At 40.6% G+C, this 23644-nt stretch overlaps 1 long non-coding RNA gene across 3 annotated transcripts; it reads right to left on the bottom strand.

Moving 5' to 3' along the window:
• Nucleotides 1-718: 718 nt before the first annotated feature.
• LOC104912306 lies at nucleotides 719-20797 on the bottom strand. Of its 3 annotated transcripts, none has more exons than XR_004161035.1 (3): nucleotides 20475-20797; nucleotides 2756-2951; nucleotides 719-1789 (listed from the first exon to the last, which is right to left on the bottom strand). It is a non-coding gene; the product is annotated as an uncharacterized LOC104912306 (long non-coding RNA). The 3 variants fall into 3 exon arrangements; XR_002116421.2 differs by lacking the exon at nucleotides 20475-20797 and adding an exon at nucleotides 12142-14248; XR_004161034.1 differs by lacking the exon at nucleotides 20475-20797 and adding an exon at nucleotides 10053-10116.
• Nucleotides 20798-23644: the final 2847 nt, after the last annotated feature.

The raw sequence follows: 23644 nt of genomic DNA, 5'->3' as shown, positions 1-23644 counted from the left end.
TTTGTTTGCTTTAAGGAGAAACAAGATAAAGGCTGGCTAGGTGAGTACAAATGTGTCTCACATACATTCACGTGCAGGAACCAGTTAGTAAAATCCTATTCAAAAGCCGTATTGTGCAAGAGATTGTATAGAGACAAACAGAATTCCTGTGTGATGACACATTAAAAGCAAAAGGGAAGAAAAATCAATTTTTACAGAGGTAAATCTTAACATAGAGCACAGTAATGTCAGTGCTGAGTCTTTCCATTGACTTCCCTTGCTTTCAGACCATATCTGTCCATACACATGTATGTGTGCACACATACATGAAAAAAAAAAAACGTTCCGCCTACATTTACATTTAACTTAGATGCAGGTCTTGGAGTGACTGTGCATATTAGAGTACAAGATCACACTGAAATAGGAATCCAGGCTTTACTTGGCAATGAAATCAATACCTACATTGTTTAATTGCCGCCATTCTCTTCACATATGTGTGCTTCCAACAGTTGTACTATGACAGAAGCAGGTAATGAGGGAAGATCTGTCTTGAGCAGTAGCAAAGGAGACTAGAAATAAGGTATTTTTATAGAACAAAACAGGCGTGCATTTTCATTTAAACAAGCTGTTCTATTAAAGGAGAAGGTACACAAATCCTACATTGAAAGCATGAGCTACAATGGATAAACGTAGCAAAGCAGAGTTTTAGCTGTGTGGGGGCAGGGGAAGAATGCATCTTTTCTTTAGCAACATTTCAAGAACGGTTTCTGACAAATTTTTGAAATATTTTGTGTGGCATTTAACGATGTCACATCAGAAGTCCCTCCTCAACCCTTAACAGATGCTATTGTCTTTATCCAATATGCTTTTTCAAAGCATACTTCTTCACTGCTAAACTTGTTATAATGAAAATGTGGCAAACAAATAGCTCAGATGCTTGATGAAAGAAGCCAGTGTTACAAATTCTAATGCTTGAAGGACAGTTTTCAAACACAAGCTCAAGAAAGTAGTGTGCCCTATCCCCAAACACAAAAATTGACCCAAATGGGTGTGTTTATGTCAATATGAACTGCCAGACACCAAATTATATGCTTAGATTTAGCTCTTTCTTGTGAACGCTGACGCCCTATTTGTCCTCTAGCCTATTATGTAGGAGGCTGGCTCCTACATAAAATAATGGTACCTTTTACCTAAATCCTACTTCCTAGACTATTCCAAGCTTTTCCTAGACTAACAAGAGTAATATTAAACTCAAAATCCTGTCGAAACTTCAGCTAGCAAATGCATTCTCTCTGCTTAGCCTACTTAATTTAAATTATTAAATAAAACACAAACAAATCTGTGCAGCAGTTTTTACATTGCAGTTTTTTTTTTACAAAGCTCATACAACGTAAATGTATAGAGTCTGTCAAAATGTGCTCTATTTCAGACACAGACACAAAAGGGAGTAAAAATTTGCACAGAGCATAGTGCACATCAATGGTTTTGAAATCTCTTTGTGTGAGGGGACTTTTATAAATGACATATAGAACTGCTTTTTGCTCATTTCAAGGCATTTTTTCTTTTGGTTTACTGTCAAATTAATGTAAGTGGTTATGCTACTGTTGTTCATACGTACAAATTGGGGTATGAATAAATAAGGTAGACTGTTTATACTTTCATTTTCAAATTGTATGTTTTACCCGTACTGAAAACGCATAACTTGGAGGTTGAATCCACAACAGAGGAGTCACTATAAAGGAAGGATGCACATGGTTAACTGGTTCTGGTTATATAACATCTTGCTTGCAGATATTTCCTTTTGCAGACTCTAATGGGAGATGAGGCTAGATCAATGTTTCAGTTTATCTAAACCACCAGAGTTTACAAAGGAGAAAAAGAGTGGGTGGGAGGAGAAGAAAAGGGAGGGGAGGCCGGGGGAAAAATAAAGCAAGAACATTTCAGTTATTGTCTATCTATGTTCTAAATAAAGGATTCTCTGATATACTGATACATAATTCATGCTAGCAATTTCATACCTTGGAAATACTTTGCACAGACCTGATGATGTTATGCTTATTTTTCCTCCACCTCCTTTAATAAACAGTGCCATCAGTTGATTTTCCTCTCTTACCCTGAGTCATTTCCTCTTCCGTAGCTTCAAGCTCTTTTAGCCTACAAATGACACTAACCACCTCTCCACCATGGGAGTCCTGCAAGTCCCTCTCAACAGCAGCCAGCTCACAGCAATTACTTGTTACTGTTTGGGGAATCTATTGTGACACTTGCCAGGGTGTGAATTTAGTTACTGTGGTCTAAGTGCCCATGTGAATGCTCATACTCTGTAGTGAAAGGGCCTTTTTGTGGTTCCCAAGTAGCCTATGGTAAAACCACATGGACTCATCTACGTGAAAAAAATAGTACAGAGTAGCTATTCCTTGCTACATATATGGAGATTATTATTCCAACTCTACACTTCTGAATTAAATACTGTGTATTTTTATAAAACATACAAACAAACCCTACTTTCTGTTATCTCTTCCATGCTACCAACTGCCAGCAACTTCGTCTGGCTTCATAAAATATGATCTTCCCTGATTTCCCTATTTTTTTCACACACATTTCAAAATGCCTTTTATGAGTGACGTTTTACAGACTTTACTGTAATATCACAAATAAAACACAGCTTTTTTTAGCCAAATTAATGCTGGTGAGATGTTGCTATGGAAATTATTAAAATACAAACAGCTTTAATCTGCAACCATTGTGATGGGGGAAAAAAAAGACAAATACTTACATCCTTTGCAGCTCTGAAAATCAACCAACCGACCAATCAGCAGGACTCTTGAAGAGAGCTACTGCAAATACACTTTTTCTTCTGATGTGTTCCTTTTATTCTCCTAGAGTCCCATCTGGGCACACTTTGTAGGAAGTGCAAACTAAGCCAAGTTTTCTGCAGTTCTCATGAGGCAGCAGGATTTCAGCAGGCAGAACTGGAGGAGTCAAGCAGGCAGAGTCAGTGCACAATTAGGGAGAGATAGGTGCTTCTAGGGTGCGTCCTGAGGAAGGGCTTTGGGCTTTGGAAGGAGCAGAGTGTGCTGGTGGGAAATGGGCTTTGGATGGATAGTGGGGATGCTTGGAGACCAAAATTGTATTTGCATGGATTAAACAGAAATTTCCAGTTAGACAAGTCACAAAGAATTATTTAATGCTACTATCCTATCAATTATCTTTAGCTTCCATATCTTCATTTGTATTGTTAGAAATACGGTAGATCACTTCAAAACTCTGCCCTAATTGCTTGTGGGGCTCATAACAGATTTCAAAGGACTTGCTGCAGCAGGACCCAGGAGTGGCTGCAGGGGTGCTGGGCCTCCCCAGGAGCTGCTACAGCCACGTACCCATGCACAAAGAAACTCATTAATAAATTCATTGACTTCTGGATTGAGAGCTGAACGTGAGCCAGAATAGCACATGGAGCATATGAGGTATGGTAAGAACAGCTTTATGTGCTGGCAAAGCTCCACCATGTTGATGTGCTCTCCAGGAGTCCCAGAAACCTAGAGAGTTAAATCTTTGTCCAATGGGGCTAGAATTTTATTTCCAAAAATAAAATAATAATTAAAAAAAGTAATAATATGAACTCCTGAACAACAAGTTAAATGCTGCTGGTGCTGCAATTGCTCAGGAGTCCACTTAGTCACCACTGTTTTTGGCAACATCATCATGACTTAGTTTTCATTATTTCGCTTAAAGCATGGAAGACCTTTTGAGAAAATAAATGAATGATAAGTTGCCTTGAGTTGTTTTTAGGTTGCAAAGGTTTATCTTTTAACAACATGAGTTATTACCTATTTTTAAAAAGCATTTGTTTTTATACCTGGCTTTTATATACAGCATTTCAAGAGTTGGGTGGGAAGAGGGAGAATAACAGACGTTTTATCCTGAAATATAGAGGAATTATGTGAATCTTGGCTTAAGGATGTTCGAGTTAATTTCTACTTAGACGATAAATCTATTTTTCATGGATTTGTAACTTGGCTATAAAAGCATGTTTGAAGACTTGAATCCTGGCAGCTAAAGGTTTCAGGTCAGGAGAATATTTTTGGCAATATTTTATTTAAAAAGAAAACATAGAAGGTTGTTTTTAAGTTTAGAAAGTTAAAGAGAGAGTTTAAAAAAGCATGGGTTGGGTCACAATTTGACACCGATGTTTTGCTGTTGTTTTTTTTCCTCTTACAGGAAAACAACAAAATCTCCATCCAATCTGCTTCTAGCTTGACAGATAATGAAAAACATTTTGGATTTATCCTTTCCAAATTGCCCACAGCCTATTTCATATTCAAGAATAAAGAATCCATCTCAGCTGATAATTCTTAAACATTGAACTCAAAGTACCATTGTGAAAATTAATGGCTATGTTAAATGAGCAGATATTCAACTCATATATAATTCATTGTAAATTCAGGAATGGAAAGAAAACTACATCAATTAGGACACGCAGAAGTTGTGGACAGTAAATGTATATTACACTATCTCCCTCAAAACACATGACTAATCTAATAATACCGAAGCAGTAAAGCAATTAAATAAATTAATACATCAGGAGGAATGAAGAACCAGTGACAGGACGGCAGTGAATTCAGCATGCCACGTACAAAAAGCATTGGGACAACTTCGGTTAAGCATACCAGGGCAAACACTTTGCCACAAAATCTTTGGTTTACAGTTTCATTTAACCTCAAAATTACAGAGGGGCTGAGTAATCCTGCCAGGATTTGAATTAGTGGTTCCAGGGAGACTAGAAGCTAAGCCACAGGTAGAACTAAGGAGAGTGGTTAGAAAAGGTGTGGAGCAGGGAGAGCAAACAGGAATATCCATTTCTGGACCTTAACTTACACCCTCTTGTTTGCTCCTCCTGCACAATCACCTTTCTGTTACTGAGAGTCCCTTTAATGCAGCTGGCCAAATTCAGCACTGCCTCCTACCACTAGCCTCTTTGTGTTGTACCTGCAGGGCAAAGGGCTGTCCTAAAGGAGAAGCTGGCAATATCTTGACACCAATTCAACTGTGTTGTTGTCAGTGTAAAGATGGTTCATACCACTCGCTCCAAGTGTAGACCAGGAAACTCTTTAGAGTACTGTTTGGGTCAGTTCTGAGGTACTTCTTGCAACAGAACCACCCGTATGAGACAAATTAATCCCAACCTCACAAAGTTCTAAGGGAAGGGAAAAGTTGGCTCTATTTACCTCTTGCAACAGGTTCTACATTCAACTCAGCTTCTCTGAGCAGAAGATCTGGCTAATTAAGGTGGGCAAATCAGCGGTTAAGTGGAACTCTCTCTTTTATGCACTCCAGAGTTTGCTTCTTTGTGTATCTTCAGATATTTTATATCCAGCAGTGACTTCTGTAGGCCCAAATGCTGCCACTAACTTCAATTGTCATCACTGAATCATTTATTATCCTTGAATAAACGTCACTTACAGATTAGCTCTGTAGTAAGTCTCCTTTCTTCATATCAGTAAGTCCATTGAATACTTGGAACAGATTTCTAAGGTCTATTAAGAGTGCTATTGCACATGAAGGCTGTACCAAACCAACAGCTAAAAGAGGAAAGTCTTAGTCTCTGCTTCTCCACCCCTTGCTCCTTCCACCCTCATCTTCCCTTGCTCTCGCTTCTCTGTCTCTTTCTCCTAGGCCTGGGTTCCCCCCTCTGTGCTGACACACCCTATTAATGATTTCTGCACATCAGCCCATCCAAGCACACATCCTTTGCGCAGTATGTCACATAGCACACCTCCCATTCAGAACAACAGGCCCTTTCTTCCAGCTTCTGTCCGGTGAAACATCTTAGTCCATACACCTAGCCACAGCCCAAAATAGAGAAAGGAGGGGGACAGCTGGGCCAGCATTGGGCTATGTTTTAATAGGCTGGGTTTCACGTACAACAAAGCTGTGGAAAGCACTTAGGATATTTGCAGCCTGCTAGCAGTTAGCAAGGTAGCTACCCTTAAGGAGGTTGATACATGCATTCAACTTAAAGCAGAAGGTATGATTCTGCTAACATCATTTAGGAGGAGAATTTCACCACTCAGCTATTTCTGTGAGCCTTTGCAGTACTACTGGAGTTTTTTGAGACTGAGCCTAGGTATTATACAGTCTCTCTAGCTGTAGCATTAGAGCACCTCCCAAGTATTTAAAAATAGAAGTCACAGTAACAATCTCCCTTTCTTATTTGGCAGCCAGGAGGAGAAACACTTGGTGTAACTTATACATTTGTTTGCATGTTCGTGGGTGGGAGCAAGTTATTTGTTGATGTGTTTGTGGGAAAAAATAAGTTTGTCTCAGTGAGTTAAAATGATTTTAGCAAAGAAAATGATGACTTCAGTGGCAGTTTTGCACGTATGCATACTGCAACTCAATGAAGTGCCTTGTGTCCCCTTGGATTTGTCTAGAGGGCTAAGGAGTGGTCAAGGCAAACTAGAGCACTTTGTTCTTGTTAATTAGCTGTTGGGGTCTTCACAACATGAAGAATTTTTCCGTCCCCTCATTTCAGCTTCTGGGCAAAGCTCACCACTGCTTCTGAAATGCTTCAGTCCTCTGGAAAGCCTTTTCAAACACTTGAACAGCCCACCCATGTGGCATAGACATCAACTGTTTATTTGCAGAAGCCTCTCTCTAATAGGAAAATGGGCTGCTTCACTCCACACCCTTTGTCAGCCAGAGCAGCTGACTGCCACAGGATGTAGTTCTATCAAGAACCAGGTCCTTGGATGCCAGATGCATGTGCGCATGAAGTATGGCCCTCAGTTCACACATCTATACATTCAGGAAGGACGCACTTCAGACTGAGGTCATCACATCACTGAGAAAGGCAAAGAACATTTTAAATCTTCCCAGGTTATCAATTTATCAAGGATAAAGACCAGAAGGTGCCTGAGCCTGGATAATCTATGGGAAATGATTAAATCACTCTCTGGATAAATTAAAGATCAATATTTAGCGGGGATGGGAAGGATGCAGAACAGAAATGGAAAAATTCAATCCAGTCACCTGATTCCAAACATAAATTGGAGGTGGAGCACATAAAGCTAGAATACCTTCTCAAACTTAGATTCTCATACATGATCTAAAGACATAGAATGTCTTTAGACACTAAGACTGAATGTCCAAATTTTTGATAGCTTGTCAACTAGATGCAGGGAAGAGAGAAAGAGCGAGGGGCATTTGTTTCCTGGATGTGTTCCTAAATAAAGTAGATAACCGTACTTTTCTTTCCTTTCTGTCTCCTATTCAAGGAAAAAAAGAAGGAAATTAAAAAATAATAATAATAAAAATAAACACTGTTTCTTATGTTCTATTGTTATTAGCTAATTTCTTTGCATAAATACAAATTTTAACATGATCTTCCACAATACTTGCATCTTTTTGCTTCTTGAAACTCCAGATTTTCTGAGGAAGTGTCCTTCAACCAAAGCAAACTTTGGCTACAGGCAATCTCATAGCCTTTTGAAAGATGCAAGATATCACGCCAACAGGAGCCTCCCTTGTAATGCATTCCCCCACAGACAGATGATGCAACAGGTGAGCTGGTGCTGCTGAGCTGCCTGATGCCAATTTGCCTCTGTTGTAACATATCCTACTCTGGCTGGATCTTTGTCCCTGTTCCCTCAGTTCCACTCATCTCACCAAACTTCATTTCTGAGGCTTTCTGGTGAGCGCCTGCTTTTCTCACTCCTGGCTTAGAATAGCTTAAGCCTCCCATGATGCCTGGTTTGAATCCAGTCTCTTCAACCACACAACCAGCCAAGGAAGCTAAAGATGTTTTTGTCTATCCCAAATCACGACTTACCAACAAGGAACAAACCTGATCCATCAGCTTCTCTATGGTCATGTGCAATTAGCAACACACAGAGTTAACTGTGGCTTTTCCTCACACCAACAATGCCTCCACGTCTGAATAACTTTCTTAAATTTTCAGAGCCTCATTCATTGACTCCACGCACATTCCAGCATGTTACATGAGGATTTGTCTAGCTGGTCTTAAAGGAAGCAAATCACTTCTCATTTCCCTGTCCTGAATTAGCATTTTCTGCGCAAAATCAGAACAGTTATGGCTGGAAAGCAAATCTGAAAATCATCTAGTCCATACATGTCCAACCCACTAGTTTTATGTTTTATTTTTGCCCCCTTTTTGGTTGCTTTAATGAAAAATATATTAAAAAGTAAAATTTTTGTTACTTATATAATTAACTATATTTTATATGTTATATGTAGCCCAAGACAATTCCTCTTCACTCAGTACAGCCCAGGTAAGCCAACAGTTGGACACTCATGACTTGTTCAGCCCCCTGCTCAAAGCAGGGTCACCCAGGCCAGGCTGCTCAGGACCATGCACAACTGAGTGTTGAATAGCTCCAAGGACAGAGATAGCACCTCTAGTGCAATCTGTTCTCGTGTTTGATCACCCATACAGTAAAAAAGCTTTTTCCTGATTAAAGTAGAAAGTTTGTGCCCATTTTCTCTTGTTTTGTCACTGGATGCTACTTGAAAAGGCCAGTCTCCATTTGCTTTATATCCTGAGAGACCAACGTTTTGGCTTGTCTGGGCTGCATTGAGAGAATAGGAATTGTCTGGGGCTGATGTTTTGGTTGTTGCTGAATGATGGACTGGGCTGGGCTTGCCTGCTTGGTGGGGAAGAGCAAACTCCAAGATGGCATGGCTGCAGGGGTCAGGCCACAGTAGTTGTTCTGGGCAGCCCATGGGTTTGACATGCTTTGCTTTATATCCCTCTGTCAGATATTTATACACACTGACAAAAACCTGTGGAGCCTCCTCAGCCCAGCTCTCAGCTTCTCCTTATATGACAGATGCTCCAATCCCTTAATCATCTTAGTAACCTTTTGCTGGGCTCATTTCCATATTTCCACATCTTGCTCATGTTGAGGATTCTAGAACTGAACCCAGCATGCCAGAAGTCTCTCATCCAGTGCTGAATAAAAAGGATGGAAAACCTCCTTTAATCTGCTTGGAACGTTTTTCCAAGAATGGAGGCTCTTGTCTTCCTTAACACAAGACACATTGCTGGCTGAGGGACAACTTGCTCACCAGTCACAGGTTCTTTTTGGCAAAGCTACTTCCAGCTGATTAGCCCCTAGACTATATTGGTGCATTGTGCTATTCCTCTCAGTTAAAATATTGTGCATGACACATGTGAGGTGCAAGATGGTATCTTCTATTCCTTGAGAAACCAAACCAAATACTTCTTAGGGTAAACAGAAGCATACTTCTTCCTTTGGGAGAATTTCCCAAATGTTTCCTCTGTGTCTGAGCCCTAGGTCCTTGGAAGAATATTGCTTCTTGGAATTGTGTTTTATGCTAGCAAATGTGCACGCTTAAAAAACACAGGAAAAACAAACACCTGTCGTGTTCCCCCTCTGCCAGTGAAGCACTACAGCTCAGCTATCACTGTATTTATCAGGAATAGACTGTGATTCATGCTAACTGGCAAAAAAACATGTCCTAGTTAATTCAACCACAACCATAAAGATTTCTTCCACAGCTCTGGGCTTCTGGCATTGTTCTGACTATTATGATTAATGCCAACCACTAGAAAACACTTGTACATAGACTCCTGAACTATGAGACATAAACAGGCCAATGGGGATCACTGGAGATATGTTGGAGAGCTCTTGGAATCCCGTGGAATGGTTTTTTAGCTGCTGACACAGTGACAATGTTCCAGTATCCTGATTTTAAGTCTGCCAATCATGCCAGTAGAGTATGTGTTGATGTTAGACCCTTACTTACAATTGCCTTTAACATAATCAGGTAAAAGCAATTAAGAGCATTTATGTGCAAGATCCAAAACCTGTAGTGTGTTGTAAAGGTTTATAAAGGTAGAAATGACAAAGACAGAAAGAAAACCATTTGTCCCAAGACCAAATCCTTAAGTCCTCCTCCCCCGCATTCATAAGCTGATAAGCTGCAGATCCACTCTTAACCTACTTGATCAGGACTCGATCCCCTCTGCACACTCCTGCCCTTGGACAGTATTTGCAGGCAGAATAACCACACAGGCTCTTTAGCTTTACCTTTTTTTAGATTTTGACTGGAGCCTGACGCAGATTCGTGTCTCGCTCTTCCCCCATCTTGACCCTGTTTTCAGTAAAGATGGATTTCTATTCAAGAACTGGTTTCAAACTTTATTTACTGAAATTGTAACTTTTTTTGTAAATACTAATAATTTGCCATTTGTTGTGTCACAAATGTCCTTGAGAAGGTGTAAAAAGCCCTTTTTACCTGCCAGGTTCAAATGCAACACTCAGCGAGGAGCATTTCCCTACACTTCAGCTTACTTTTCATGTGAATTTGTACCTCAGCAACCACATTTCAGACAGATACCTATCCAGGTCTTCTTCGTGCAGTGCTGACTCTGATTGAGATTGCACACAACAGTAATTCGTTACTTCAAGGAATGATAGACATGGGAAGACAAGGGTAGAATGTTGCCTTGACTCTCCCTTCCTTCACAGACCTGCAGTTGCTGGGCAAGATGCAGAACATTTTACTCACTTGAGATTTTTTTTTCCCCTTGAGAATAATAGTAATAGTGGACACTTAAATAGCATTCTTCATTCACAATATGCCTTGCTAGCGTTATTCTCACTCCTCCTGTCACCAAAATTGCATAAAACAGACAAAACGACACTCCAAAGGAAGTGTTAGAGTCAGTGGCACTCAGTCTGAATGCCGCTCCTTCTCTGAAACAAGTGATACAAGACACCCCCCACAAAGTCCTATTATTGCAGCTGCAATTTTGTAAACACCTTTTCTTATAACAGCTTTTGTTCTTTATCATCCAACGCATTGAACAAATAGCTTCTGGGAAAGGAACACACTCGTGTTTACCTTTGCTTTACGTGCCACCATCAGTGCTATCCAAAACCCAGACAGACATGAAACAGGTGCCAGAGTCGCATATTTGAGTCACCATTGGTAAAGGCTGACTCATAATTACAGTGAACACATAGCCTGTTTTCAGGTGTTTGTGCAGAGGTGTAAAAAGCAAATGTCACATTAGAGAGAGGAAGGGAAGTAAGGTTTGACAGTAAAAATAGGTAATGATATTATTTCCAGAACATTTTTTTGAGTTTATTACTCCTAGACTTTACACTAATCAGTTAAGCTTCTCTCTGCACTCCCTGTAGAAATACAGCTGAAAAAATACTTTTAGAGACAGTTTCACAGTCATCCCCAGAAAAAAAAAGACCTTCCATTTAAGCAATAGAGAGGTAAAGTGGAACAAAGACGAACCATATCAACTTAGACTGAAAACAGCTGCTCCAAGGCTATGTAGGTATATGTACGTCTTCAGTATGGAAGGCCAGCTCACATTCAGGCTCTTCTACACAGTCTGCTATGTTTGCTCTCATTATAGAGGATGGTCTCTGTCTTTTCCAGGATACCTTCATGTTTAGAAAGGATTCTCACTTCACTAGGGAACTGGGGGAAAATGAAGTACAATGGGCTTCTCAGAAGGCAAATGAGCATAGAGCTCTTTAATTTCTTCAAGTGCAAAGCTTTCCCTACCTTTGGACTAGCAGCATTTCTCCCCACCCCCTTCCCTTCTTTGTACAACTGGCAGCTGGAACCAGCAGCTGGAGTCCAGCTGCAAAGGTCATCACCACATTAACCCCTGCTGGTCTCGCTTCCTACCCCACAGAGACCTCGAAAAACCTAGGCTAGGGAGGTCTGACTGCAACTCTGTGAATGTGTACCAGATGACTTGAACTACCCAAAACACTGTGAAGAGTATACCTCCCATCACAAGGAGCTCACACTGTACTTTTAACCATAGCAGCACATTGTCCAAGGACTACAGATCACTGTTATTAAATAAAGGAAACACTACTATTCCCATTCTATGGAAATGTAAGGCACAGGAAGCTGTACATAAATATCTCAGACAGACATAAAAATCAGTAATCGAACTGCAAAAAAACAACAAAAACAACAAAACAACAACAACAAAACAGATCACCTGCTCTGACCTCCTGCTGCCTCTGTACTCCTTGCTCATCTCTTCTGGATCTATTATCTCAGACATTTCAGAATTTCGGTTTTGTAAAAGTTGCAGGAGAGAGCCCTGATTACTCAAAAGACAAGAGCAAAAATACTCACACACCATTCTCATGCCCTCACCAAAGGCATAGTTAGGAGTGTAATGTCTACTCAACACTCCACTGCATACCAGCTAGCTTCCATTAGCTTAACCCTTGAACACTGATCAAAGAACCCGCCAATGAGCAGCAGAACAGTCTCGTTCCCGTGAAGCAACAGCCACTTTCATTCACTATCATTATTACACTAAATCAGTTCCCTAGGAGACAATCTAATCAAGTGATCAGTTCACTCAAAGAGGTTTTATATGGTCCTGTCCAGCAAGAATAGTTCATTGCCAGCCAAGTTCTGGCATGTTTGAAAGATTGAGAAATAACAGATTCCAAGACTAGCAATTCATAAGATTTTTTGGCAGCTAGGGCCCAGGATCCTGCAATCAAAAGTGAGCAAGCAAGCTCCTACACCTACAAGCCACCAGTGACTTCAGTGAAATTTTGTACTGACTAGAGTTCTTGCCCATTTGTTCTCAGCTATTACTCTGGAGCTGGAGATTGCACCTCTTATCCAGGGGCAGATTTGTAAGGAAACAAGCCACACGGCAGTATTCACATCATTTACAGGTATTCCAGCAGCCATGCAGCCTCACCTAATCATGTCTGGAAACAGGCCAGCTTCTTGACAGCATAGAAGACAACTTTATTGCTTCTCCATATAACGTCTCCCTTGAGAATTACTCTTTCATTTTTCTTTCCCTTTTCTTTAATTTGCAATGTTTTGTGCATTCATCTAACTGTCTCACTGAAATTCCTAATTGCTGGCTTTCATACAGTAGGCTGCTGCATCTACTTATGCTTCCTATTTGAAGGTTATCTGAAGACCACATCAGTCCCCTGTCTTACAACAGCATCTTCACCTTAATTAATATTGTACCAAATAACAGAATAATTTCTGCTGTCATAAAATATCATGTGGAGAAAGAATCCAGCATTTTATGTCCAAGGTTTAAACACATTGTTCCATTTTGTTTTCTGTTCTCCCATCTATCATGGTGATGGGATGGGCAGTGCACATTAATCTGTAGTTAAAAAAAAACAAATGAGAAGTTTAAATCTAAACCTGCCGTCGAGTTTGTCCCAAACAGACAACAGTTTAGACCTAAAATGAGCTTAACAGACATATTCAACATTGCCAGCGAACAAAGAATTGGCAAGAGTTTGCTTAAGGGCAAGGCTACAGAGCTTGCCTACCTCACAAGCAGTGATGGTCAAAGTTCCACAGCTTTATTAGCTCAGTTCTAGGACAGGATTGTCAGCACAGGATAGTGCACTTACTCCAGCTACATCAAGCTATCTTGGAAACATTAGCAGCTTCAGGTGCTAAGCTCTAAGGACTCAGGCACATTCTGTTGAAGTCTCAGTGAAGAGGCTCAGACTTTCATTCATGTAACTTCATATATGAAATCATCCATCTAAATTGGATAAAAAATAGAATTTTGAGTCAAAGTTAGTCCTTACATCATATCCATTTACAACTGCTAATTGTGAAGGCATTAAGTCTTTGTTCAGGTCTGCAATTAAAAATAAAGCCAGTATAGTTACAGGAAAACAAGAGTTTCGGTGTAGATATGTGGAAATAAATCCCCCACTTCTTTCCAGAACAGCTTTCCTTGAAAAAAAAAACACTTTTTGCACCATCAGGAAAAGAAGAGTTCATCAGTTCTTCCAGATGACATAATATATGCTGTCAAAAATATTTTTTGTGACCACAAATTGGTTCTACATAGCTCTATAGTGTATCCTGACAGTTCTCTTTGGGTAAGCAGAGTGTCTTTGTGTCCTATGTGGCTCTGGAAACACATACAGTACTCAGTTCTAATGATCCTATGATGATTTCAATGGAGGTAACGCAGTGTGATTCAACATCAGTGCTCCCAAATCAATTTTCCATGGTCTATAATCTTTGCTGCAAACAGCCTGCTTTGTAACTAGGAAAGCAGAAAGCATTTTAATGCCATCAGTTTCACTCTGAATACCTTCATATTAAGCTCAAAGTACTGAAAGGATTTTACATGCTTTGTTTCAAGTTCATATCAGACTCTACATCATGGCACCTCCCTTACTCTAGACCACCATAGTGCCCTCTGATATTTGTCTCTTCACAGGACTGGCCCAGAGTTCAGTATACGTTAGAAGAGCTAGAGGATTATATCTCGAGGAGTAGGCAAACACTCTCCATGCAACCTCTGCCCTGTTCATCTGCTCCGTGTTTGGCACATACCAATGTTGGGAGTAAGGCGGGAGAATGGTAAGCAGCCAACAACTGTTTTTGTTCTCTCTCTCAGCACAGGACTCCAAAGAAAACCATTTCTGCTATGTGAACAGCTTCAAAGACACTGGGGGGGAACAGCGTTGGGGAAGGGTGAAGCGTTCTCTTTGTTTCTCATTTCCACCCCGGAGTCAAATATTCACACTCTTCTTAGTGGCCAAAACAGTAGCAAAGTCTCCATAGGCATTTTCCCAGTGTCCACCCCCAAAAAAACCATGCTAAAGAATGCCACCGGGTGCTAGAAAGACTTTGAAGTCCCCATGAGAGAGCTTTTCTGCCATGTTCTCTCCCTTATTGTGTCCAAATTATTCTTTTAAAAAGACAACAACGAAAGATAGGCCACGCTACTGTTTCTATTTAAAACTGAAACACATGAAAAACTGAAGATCAGATCTGCAATAAATAAAAGTATAGACTAGGCTATCTGTATAATGACAAGATAACATGATGAATAAGAGTATTTAATAAAAGAGAGCCATCCTTACAATACTTCAAAACCTCAGTAACACTGTACACTTTGCCCAACTAAGTTAAAGCAGAAATGTTTTCAGTATTCTAGCAGAATAACCTAAAATAATGACTGTATAAATAATAACAATTAATCAAAATCACTTTCTGTTGATATTTCTCAAAGCCAAGGCAGTATCACATCCCATTGCAGACCATGTTGCAGCATGTCCACTCCAAGCAAATTCTCACCGCCAGTGATGCAACAAAAGACAGCCGTGGTGAGTGAAAATACTGTTGACACCAAGTGATGGAGATTCAGTGGAAGTCTGTTGACAGAAAGAATAGGTCCACCAGTTTTTGATTTCTAGAATTGCTCTGAAAGGAAGAGACCATCTGAATGGCCACCACAGCTACTGAAAAAGAGTTAGACAACAGAAGATGAAAAGTTGAAGATCAGACAAACATTAAATAATCATCTCAGTTTTTTACAAGGTTCTGCTTTATTCTTTAATCCTGGAGTACCAATGCTTGGATATCTGAGGTCCTCAAAAGCGCTCACTGTTTGGATCCTAGTTTCTGATTTGAATTAGCTCTTATTTTGAAACTGTGTTCTCTTATCATAGGCATAAGTACATTTTCAATTTATAATGCCCCACAGTGATTAGCCTGGCCTTTTATTTGTCTGTGTGGATATGGGGAAAAAAAAAAAAGTAAATCCTTTCAGTTTAGATTTTTTTTTCCCTTTTAATTAAAAGGAAAAAAAACAAAACACCTCAGGCAGTTTTTTGCTTCCTAAACTTTGCTATTGTGTTATTTTGGTAATTCCTAAAACAAAAAACAATTCTTTTTTTCTTATTGTTTATTATTCAGTTAACCTTGAATTTAATGGAAACATTTAACTTTTCCAGCACTTTTCCTACATTTGAATGAGCATATCCACTGAATTCAGAAACAGGTCCTTCCCTCACCAAAACTACATTCGATGGATGGATGGATGGATGGATGGATGGATGGATGGATGGATGGATGGATGAAAGGGAGGGAAGGAGGGAAAGAAGGAGGGAAAGAAGGAGGGAGGGAAAGTCAGCTCTACTCAGCCTGTGATACAAAGTACTGAAGATACTAAAAGTACACTGTTTTACACTACAGATGTGAGAGCCTTTGTGCTAGTAAGTTAGCCTGACAGTGTGAAAGCAGACATTTTCAGCAACGAATTGCATATGGCATCATGAGTTTTATAGAGAAAATGGATATTGGCCAAGACATGGCCTGACATTAAGAAATGAAGCTATTTTTATTACAATCTTTTACACACAATCCACAGAACAGCATCTTGCCTGTTTCAACAGCTCTCAATTTGATTTTGCAAGTTTCTTTCAGAGGCCAAATCATCCTTATGCACCTTTATGCATTGCCTTCATTTTGCAGTAGTGGAAACTGAGCCATCACAGGTTCGTATCACTTGCCCAAGATGACACAGTAAATCTGCAACAGCCCAGGAATAAAGCCCAAGAAAGTCATAAGCTAATGATAGGAATTGTCAGCATATAATTTTCTTATTACTTCAGTTTGATGAGGGATAACACATTACAGAACCACAGCTGTCCAGCCTTAACTTTTTGTATGTGTGAACTGTTTACTGAAGCAGTTGTTAACGGACTTCACTTACAACATTGTGGTTTCACTTCTGTATTTCTTGTCTATGCATTTTTCTTCCAAGAGCCAGCATTTTTCTTCCAACAATACCTTGTAAAGCTATTGTTTGTTACAGTATGGGAATGGGAAATACAAATATTCTAATATATTCAGTTTATTCAGTTCGTCTCTTTAACAGTCTTTACAGCTTTTTTGTTTGTCTGTTTTATTTTTGTTGTGAGCTTCTGCAAGCACTTGAGATGCCTGGGCACTTCCTTGGTTGTACACACAAACACCTGCAGCAAATGAATTTCAGATTTGATTGTGAGAGAATTCAAGCTCAAAGTGTATGCACACAACTCAGCCAGGCAAGAGAAGAGAATCCAACGTATTCAGTTTCACAAATTAGCCATTTCTCTACTCTGCAACAGGTGTTTTTCTTTCTCAGTGTGATATTCCATGCAGGTAGTTTGATGCAGCTTTTGTCTCCTTTGAAGAAGTATCTTTCCCCCGACCATTAACAACATCTCTCGAGGCTAGTATAGGTTTTCACTGGTAGTGTTCTGCAGTTCTGAGAACACTTGGACAAATTAATTCCTGGCAAAGTTCTAACTTGCTTTACAATCAAGCAATTATACCCTAAAAGAAAACAAAAACAAAACAAAACCCAACAAAACAAAACAACCCTATCACTAGTAGCAGTTGTGATACCAGTATAAAAAATCCCACTTTTGATATAATAGCCAAAACCAAGCACATGGTTCCATTTTGGGTTTCTCCAGGAATTATGGGCCACTAATACATTCAGAGCAGTACCAAGAGTGGGGGGTAAAGCTAACCAGCTCTGGGTGAACAGAAGCACAAGACAGAGAAAAGAACTGTCATGGTTTTATGATGTTTGGTTATTGGTATTCCACATCATAACATCATGTAGTGCACTGGGAGTTAAAGAGTTAATGCTCCAGGTACCTGTCCCAGAAGAGAAAAACTACTACATCCTCCAGAGAACTGATCACTGTTCTGTTACCATTTCTGCTCAGTGGGAGAAGATAAATACCATCCACAAAACATTTTCCATCCTTCCCTTTTGACCTCGGCAGTATGTGTGCTCCCTAGATCGCCTCACCTCAGCATTAGAGTAAGGTCTTCAGCTTTCAGACTCTCTCTCTCTCTATATATATTTGATTTATTTGTTTCAATTCTAATTATACTGTATTACAGTGTGTTATCTTGTATCCCAATATCTTATTTAGTAAAATTGTTTGCTTCTCCTCAGATCATTGCTGTTGTTTTGTTTTTGGCCCATCTCTCAACCCTTTTCCCTGTTTCCCTTTTCCAGGGTGTAGATCAGTGGGTCCCTCCACCCTGCTAGTCATGGAACCAGGCTAAACCAGCCTGTAAACCGTTGACAAGAACAAAACACAGCAGCTCCCCATTAATTTGAGGAGATCAGTGGGAACCCCTGCAGGCTGCTCCAGTGGTTCTAGGAAGGAAGGCTGCATTGCTCTTGTGCTCCAGAAAGGAGCATTCCTTGCTGAAGTCCTGAATATTCTGTACCCTGAACACAGCAGACTGAAAATTCTTGCTTACCAGATCAACAGGAAAATGATGTCAGCTGTACCTGATGAACCAGGAACCTGACCGTAACTGTACAAAGCAAGCTATCAGGTTCAGGCTTTGGAGCTGCAGGTTTCCTCTGACCAACAGCAATTCACCTCTAAGATGTGAAATGAAAATGCACAGAGGTGGACTGAATGAAAGTTCTGATATGTCGTCCTCAGGGGCCTGTTCCCTGAGCAGATCAGACCAGGACAACCATGAAAGTATCCAAGCGATATTCTCGTGACACCTTAGCTTGTTGTACTTCCTGCTCCATTTGAGTCCTAACTTGTCCTCTAAAGCTTACAACCCTCAATCCACTGGAATAGGCTCCCTACGGAGGTGGGGATGGTGAGTTACCATCCCTAGATGTGTTTAAAATCCGTTTGGATGTGATGCTCAGGGACATGATTTAGCAGAGGGTTGTTCGTTAGGGTACTATGGTTAGTTAACTCATGGTTGGACTCAGTGATCTTTAAGGTCTTTTCCAACCTGAGTGATTCTATGATTGAATCTGCTGGTTCTGGTTTTCAGCTCTGTGCATAGCTCCAAGCCCACAGCCCCAAAGCACAGCAGGGTAACTCAGTACAATCTCTTCCATGCAGGGGTATGAGCATGGTGTCACTGACACTGGAAAAACAGCTCTGATCCAGGCACTTGAAAATGCATTTCTGTGCTAATTTACAGGATTCCTCATCCTGGAGAAATTCAAAATTTCTGCTTTCTGGCAGATAACACATATGCAGGTAAATGCTGAGGTCACTGGCAAAAGAGTGCAAATTACTGTAGTCTGAAGTGTGGTATCCGACACCCTAACTTACCCTACAGGCTTCATTTAACTTTAAAATAAATGAGCCCCAGCTTTACAAACATATTAAACAACAACACTGGTGTTCATTTACTTGAGAAAGCTTTTGTTTACAGGTACTGAAAGCATATATGAAACACTTATTATAACTACATGTTCTTAGCTGAGTAAACATCACAACAGTTACAGCAAAAAGCTCTCTCTAAATGCCATCACCAGCGTCTGTTGCCTGAGATTCAGATTCTGCTGCTCTGGTGCATGCTGAGAGCTTCTTCAGCGCTTCAACAGAATCTGTAGGCTTTTCCAAGAGTCAGATTAACAATATCAGATCCTAAATAAGCTAGTTTTAGAAGGATTTAGGAGAAACAAAGTTTTTTCTGTAAGCAGAACAATGTATTTAATGGGCATGAATATATTTGCAAATTTCATATCCAATTTCATGCAAATGTCATACCAGTACTATTGATTTTATCAATGTGGGATCTCTCGCTATGGATCTATAAAGCCAGCTTTCCACTGAGGTAGGAGAGGACAAAAAAGGAGTGCCTTTGAACAATATACTTGGTTCTGCTGCAGATTGACTGGGTAACTTTGGAACAGTTTTTAAAAGCCATTTGTAACTCTGAAGGGTATAGTTTTGGAGAAATCCATTTGTTGTAACAGTTGCTTTCCTTGCTAAGTACTGAAAAATGTGAACCACTAGATTGAGGATACAGTCAACCAAGCTTCTCCTCTGTTTTCCCATCTATAATACAAACACAGAAATATACTGCATTGGATTTTTATCCTGCAGTCCTTTATTTAGGAGAAAGGGGATGAAATTATGCCACACTATTTTGAGCCTACTTACAAGAGAAACACTTTGCAAATCACAGTCTAGAGATTACTGCATGGCACATCCTATAGACAGTAATGTAGGAGAAAACTAAATAGCAGATCTTTCATCCCAAGACATGTTTATACAAATGCGTTCTATTTCAAAACTGCCTCTAAATTATTTCAAGAAAGCAGAGAATGTTCACTACCCAAAATGTTAAATTATGCACAGGATTCAGTTCCAATAAAATACTAATTCTGATGCTAGATTTATTTCTCCCTCCTCATTAATTGCATGTGCTGAAAAGACCACAAAGTCCACAATAACCTGAAGCCATTTTACCGAATGCTGTAAAGGTCATTTAAGAATGTAGCATAATGAATAAGCAAGACAGTTCTCGTATTATAACGTGCCACAAGGCCTGGATGACACACCTTCTGTACACTCTGCTGCCCGCTTCTTTCCAGAGTGCAGTACTTCATGAAGGAGTAATTTTAGTCTGCAGAACTAATAACGCAAGACAAGTTGCCCAGGTTGGAAACATGGGAGGAGTCACTCAGAAGAATGTGGCTCCCAACACGCTGGATTAATAATTAACAAGACAGACAGAAGGAAGAAGAGAAAAGCCTGTAGCGACAGTCAAATTTAGGGCTACCTCCAGAAGGCCCAAATACATTATTGGAATGTTCCTTTGGAGTACACTTTATCCAACTGAAAAACCCCGCTTGGATTTCCACTGTAAGTGAAAAATATAATCACCTTCCACAACAGCTCCTCTGAGTTGACCTTTCCCGTGGGATACTACTCTGCATATCTGCACTCCACCAGTTCCTTGAGCCCGTTAAGCAGATGGCAAGCCAAACTCACAACTCGAAGTCCAGTTTTTGTACTCTGACTCCTTCTCATATGCTCAAATGCCCTCAGACCCAAGGCTGATAGACATAACTCAAGCTGGTATGAGGACTGAAAGACTACTGCAATTTTAGGGCTGAAAAATATACACTAAAGTAGTCTGAACGCTACTCCAAAGAAGGCTTGAATACTTCTTTTTGTCAGGGTATGATATATTTTGGATTTAGAGCTGTTTTGTTTTTTTTTCTTTTTTTCTTCTATTTTTGACTATAAACACATTGCATCTCCTGAATCTGGCTGTGCTGGTAAAATCTGTTTCCATCCCAAGCCCTTCTGCTGGCTACTGGCCTCATCCAAATGCCTATGGAGCAGTTCCAGCAAGCACTCCTTTCACTTTTGAAGAGACCAGACCAAGTATTCAAACTCAGACCTACCATTCAAACCATCCTGCCTGATTTCTGCCTGACAGGGTTTCAGGATGTGCTTCTACAGATTGGCAGCTTGATGGGAACAGCAGACTTCAGACTGACAAACAGCCAAAAAGCTGTATGTGAGAACTGACATCTTCCTACAACCCTACTGACATAACTACACTAGGAAAGCAAGTGTGGCAACTCTGGTATAATAATGCCTTAGCTGTACCACCTGGCCTTATCCTGCAGCTACCTGGTGGCTTGTTGCCACCCAAACAGGTAGCGCTTCCACTTCGCCCTCTTTAAGCTGCCCTGTTGGGCCCCTTGCATTGTCCTTATTGCTGATCGGAAGACAAGGCAAATAATTCAGCTTTAATTCTGCCAATGCAGTTTAAGCCAGCTCACTTCTATGTTCAGAGAATTCCAACTTACACCTTTGAGAAACATTCGCAAGAAAGTAAAACCACATTTCTCCCTTAATATATATATATTTTGCTACGACTACTTGATTAATATTCAACATCTCCACTAAAGAGAGTGATTGGCATAAGTCTTGGTGTGGACACAATTATGGTAATCAGATGTGTGCTGCTTCCAGAGCTATGGGGGATTTGATACTCATACCAATGGGGCTGCAAGTCTGGTAATAGGACACAGCCCAAGATACACCCTACGCTATCCCATTCTCAGGGACAGCAATAAACCAACCAACAAAACAAACAAACAAAAATTGCTTCAGGATTGATAAGTAGAATGAGTCTTGAGTAGACTAACAAACACAGGTAAGAGCCTGAAAGAGGAACAGAGAGACTTCAGCATCATTTCCTGACTCAGGCTGCTCACCAGCAAGTAGCAGTCCCTGCCAGCACACGTAGGGGGTTCTTGGATTTCAGTACGAACCTTCCAGCAAGCCTACTGCACAGTCACAGATGGAGCTTGTTTTCCTCCCTTCTGTCAGCACAGGACCTTCCTCTCCACCTGACGTTGCCCTGCAGGACAAGCCTTCTGCTCATCAGCCACAGGGGTCTGGTGTGAGCATCTGTCCCTGCTCTTCTGCTCCAACACATTTGGACATGCAAAAGCCTCCTCCCTTCCTTTCTCCCACTCAGCCCTCAGATATCTGCTCATTTTAAAACTGAAAGCGGTTCACATCTTTGTGCACACTGAGGATAAAGGTGGAGACTGAGCATCCTTTGCATTGCAACTGCTGGGCAGATGGCATTTACCAATGACACTTCACAAAAAGTGTAACTCCACACTTCTGGATCTGGTTGATTTGTGCTTTCATCGATTATGATGTACTATTCATAAGAAGCTGCAGAATTGCTGATCTGGGCAATGTCATACTCTAAAAGGAGCTTAGTACACAAATTTCCTTATATTCACTTAAACTGCAGGGTGTCTTAAAACACAGAACTTTAAAACCAAATGTAGACATCATAGTCATTTTTACAGTAGATGCCAACAGAAGTGCAAGTAATAGGGTTAGAGTAAACAGAGGAAAAAAAACCCACAACCAAACTGAAACAGCTCACTTGAAGAACATTCCATCTGTGAAATATGTTTCATCCTCTCTCCCACTGTGGCAGCAATGAGATCCTTAACAGGAAAGGAAATTGGCAGCCTAAGTGTCTCAAAAAGCTCTCATAAGATTTACTTTACCCATTACAGCATTTTAGCATGAAGGTTGTTGGAGGACTAGAATCTTTGAACTGATTGCATGGACATCAGATGTAAGGTTAAGAATGCAAGCATGAGAAATCTGTTGCTTTTTACTGATTTACTCACGGTGCCTCTCCCTTCCCCAGCTCCACTTACGCTTTATCCTGGAAACAACTGTCAGGCACAAACAAAACAGAGGTCAAGTCAATCTGCTCACTCACAGCACCATCAAAGCAAATGGTTGGCCAGGAACTAGCAGCACATATTTGAGGCTCCTGGAAGCCTTCGGTCAGTCAGTTCTCTTCACAGCGGTGGGCTCTGGGGTGTGTTTTTGTTTTTTTGTTGTGTGTGTGTGTGGTTGTTGTTGTTTTTTTTTTCCCCCAATGTCTTGGTTTTGTTTTCCTTCTCCCTTTCCTGGTTGCTTGAGGAAACCCAAATAAAAGCTAGAGGGAAACCTTTCAGCCTACCTTTATGTGGGAGTGTGCCAAGCATTAGGAGCAGTTCTTGCCCCCGTCCAGTCAGCAGCAGGCAAGTTGCCTTACTACAGGCACATTCTGGAGTTTTAAAGGAAAAACACAGCAGAAGATATTTGCAATTTACTACAGAACCAGCACTCTGAGGTGCTGTGGGAAGGAGAGGGGGGCAACCATCACCTGGGCGTGAGAATTTGTACAAAAACACACCTACAGACGGAGAGCTTTGTGTCCAGGTGGAGGGGGAACGCTGTGGGTTTCAGCAAGACTTCACACTGTGACTCAGACTGCACAAGAAGCAATTATTACTGACAGAGACACGAAGTCACACAGTTCTGTTTATGTCTGCGAATTCGGACAGGGCAACGCTCAGGTGGCCATTCCTAAGTGATGAGTGCACGAGAGCAGCACCTCATCGCTCGTATGGCAGCACAGCAATGACAAAGCGCTGCCTTTCACTGCCTCCTGGAAATGACACAAACACTGAGATGCGCTGCATCTCCATTTCAGTTTCACTGGTAAAAAAAAA

The sequence above is a fragment of the Meleagris gallopavo genome, chromosome 1, assembly GCF_000146605.3.
Source record: "Meleagris gallopavo isolate NT-WF06-2002-E0010 breed Aviagen turkey brand Nicholas breeding stock chromosome 1, Turkey_5.1, whole genome shotgun sequence".
NCBI lineage: Eukaryota > Metazoa > Chordata > Aves > Galliformes > Phasianidae > Meleagris > Meleagris gallopavo.
The sequence above is the reverse complement of the archived record's forward strand: the minus strand, read 5'-3'. Positions and strand labels throughout refer to the sequence as shown.